General features: G+C 43.6%; 1 pseudogene; it reads right to left on the minus strand.

The window, feature by feature from the left end:
* Positions 1-2308: 2308 nt before the first annotated feature.
* LOC132211484 (heterogeneous nuclear ribonucleoprotein A1-like) lies at positions 2309-3178 on the minus strand (annotated as a pseudogene).
* Positions 3179-3382: the final 204 nt, after the last annotated feature.

The raw sequence follows: 3382 nt of genomic DNA on the forward strand, positions 1-3382 counted from the left end.
TTGGGTGAGGATTAAAAAAAATTGTACCTTGTTTCAATCATAATTTAAATGAGCCGAGTATAAAAAGACATAGTTTAGCAATAAGGGGAAATTTGCACAGGAGAATAATGACAGTCAATTTGAGTTGGACACAATCTCTTTTAAGGCCTGAGTTACCGAAGGTTCAGGGATTGGTTCAGAAGTAGAGATTAAGCATTTGGGATACAAATACTACAAAGTTACACTCTGCATCTTCAGTGACAAAGAAATGATAACCTAAAAAGTCAACTACTTCACATACATGGTGCCTACATTTGAAACATTTTATATGTTTATTTGGCTATATGTTGATTTGACATATCCAATGAGACTATAAGCCAGGGGTGGGCAAACTTTTTTACTCGAGGGCCACAATGGGTTCTTAAACTGGACCGGAGGGCCGGAACAAAAGCATGGATGGAGTGTTTGTGTGAACTAATATAAATTCAAAGTGAACATCATTACATAAAAGGGTACGGTCTTTTTTTTTTTTTAGTTTTATTCATTTCAAACGGGCTGGATCCGGCCCGCGGGCCGTAGTTTGCCCACGGCTGCTATAAGCAGTTTATTTTTTCTAAACTATCTTTTGAAACTTCCTATAGAGGGAGCTCTAGAGTTACACCTAATAAATTTTATTAGGCTCTGATGAACAAGATAGATCCAGAGACACTGAAGCCTGCAACAGACTAATGAATTTCAGAGGGAAGGAGTAGGGGGAGGGAGACTAAGCAAATAACTTTTATGCATACTAGAGGCCCGGTGCATGGATTCGTGCACCAGTGGGGTCCCTCAGCCTGGCCTGCAGGGATCAGTGGAACTCTGCGCCATTGCAGCCTGGCCTTACCTGCCAGCTCGTTGGGGTCCAGTCCACTGTCCAGGTCGATCCGCACAGCAGGAAGTAGTGAGTGAAGAGGCAGGCGTCCTGGGAGGAGCCTGAGCCCAGGCTGAGCACCTCACCACTCCTGCTCAGCTCATCCTGGCCCTGCTGCACCTGCCCCTGCCCCTGCTCACATGGGCAGGGGGAGTGTCCATGGGAGAGGCTCACACTGCCACAGCTGTACTTGCCAGCCATGAACCCCATGTCTGGTGCCCATCTGTCAGTTGAGCAGCGCTCCCGCTGTGGGAGCGCACTGACCACCAGGGGGCAGCTCCTGCCTTGAGCATCTGCCCCCTGGAGGTCAGTGCGCATCATAGCTACCAACCAGTAGTCCGGTTGCTTAGGCTTTTATACATATAGATATGCATAACCCATGGGCAGATAATAGTTTGGTGAAGACCTGGGAAGGGGTATGAGCAGGGTGGATGGGGGTCAACGGGGAGAAAGAGGGACATCTGTAATACTTTCAACAGTAAAGATAAATTTTAAAAATAATATTTTAAATAATCAAGGTGTAATTCTATAGGGCTCTAAATCAATATAATCTAGTTAATTACTTTAATATTAAGATACATTTTAATATAGTTTACTATTACATAAAAATCAACTATCCCAATATATTTCCTCCAGTGCAGAGGTGTTTTAATGTCATAAAATACAAATGGAAAGCCTCAATTTTAGAAGGTAAAATTCTATCATCAACACATAGTGTGATTAAGGGCTCCCCCCTTACCCACAGATGAAGTCATCAATATTCATTTTACAACTTTCCTCCCCAACCCTTGTTTAGGTTGTATTTCCAGGCTGGATTCCAAGATTCAGCTCACTCTTCCCATTCACTAATCCTTGAATTTGCTCCCTGTCTTTTCTTTTGGATTTAACATTGAACATTTTAGAGCTCATTTATGTGTCTGCATGAGACTCTAACTTTATTTTACTCTCTGCTTTATGCTTTCAAACCAAGATCAACACCAGTTATAGCCACCATAAAGTTCAGGTCTAAGGTTTCCAGACCAGGTGAGGGTCCATATATTATTAATCCAATGAAAAAGAATTCCATTCTCTTATTTTTTAAAGACATATTTATTTAGCATTATGCTCAGACGATTACTTTTGGCAATCAACAGCATGAGTTGCAAAAACACACACCAGACGGCATTAAAGCCCTTCGTTGGGATGCTTGACACTTTCCACAGAAAAGAAACTAAAATAACCTGTGATACAATTAGTCATAAATTCATCCCTCGAGATTTTTGCCCATTCACATAAGTATTGCCTAAAATATGTCTTCTTGTAGCAGCTAGGCCCTGCCACCACTGCGCATGGCCGAGTTCACAAATCTGTTGTAACCTGTAGCTTCCCTGCCACTTCTCTGGCTCTACTCTCTTGCTGAGCTTTGTTTCCTGGCAGTAATTAAAACCTTCTGCCACTACCACAGCTCCTGCAGCTGCTGGAAGAGCCATGGCCCCACTGATTTTGTGGTTTGACAAAGAATTGGCCCCCACCACCATAAGGACCAGGGCTTCTGCCGCCCAAGGTTCCTCCTCTCATGGGTCCAAAATCGGAAGATTGGTGGTTGTAATTGCCAAAATCATTGTAGCTTTTGCCACCTCTAAAATTGCTTCCATCATTACCAAATCCATTACAGCCATCCCCACTGCCACCATATCCGCCACCACAGCTGCCACCAAAGCCGCCCCGGTCGCTGAAGTTTCCTCCACCACTGAAGGGTCATTCCCACCAACATTTTCAGAACCACTTTGGATGAAGCGCTGGCCATCTCTTGCTTAGATAGGGCTTTCCTTACGTCACAGTTGTGGCCATTCACAGGGTGGGATTTCTGAAAGACAGTCTTGTCTCCAGAGTCATGGTCATCAAAGGTTACAAAAGCAGAGCCTTTCTTCTTGCCACTGCCTTGGTCAGTCATGATTTCAATCACTTTTCCCTTACTGTTCAAAATAATCCCTTAGTTCTTTAGTGTCTTTGATACCACCAACAAAAGCCTTTTTCACAGCTAAGTGGCACCAGGTATTTCGGAATCTTCTCCTGAGACAGCCCTCTCTGGTTCCACACTCTTCCATACACCTCGTGTGGCCTTCATTCATAGCCACGCACGCCTTCTCCACGGTGGCGTAGGTGACAGACCCACAGCCTCTGGAGCACATAGTCTGTGAGCGTCTCCCATGGCTCACCATGGCTCTCATGGATTGTCTCAAAGCTCAAACCTCTGATAAAGAGCTGCCACAGCTGTTCTGGCTCTTTGGGAGGCTCTGATTTAGACATGACGACTGTGGGAGGGGAGAGTTTAATGATGCAGAAAAAAAAGAATTCCATTCTTTTAAAATGTGTTCATTAAAAAAAAATAAAAAGCAATTCTAAATCTTTTCTTTATTATAGGTCCTTCTGGCCAGGTTATTATAACACTTACATATCATGTTCAGACAGTCAAATATGTGGAATTTGCAGTTAAACAAAGTTGATGTTGAC

This window comes from Myotis daubentonii, chromosome 10 (genome assembly GCF_963259705.1).
Source record: "Myotis daubentonii chromosome 10, mMyoDau2.1, whole genome shotgun sequence".
Taxonomy (NCBI): domain Eukaryota; kingdom Metazoa; phylum Chordata; class Mammalia; order Chiroptera; family Vespertilionidae; genus Myotis; species Myotis daubentonii.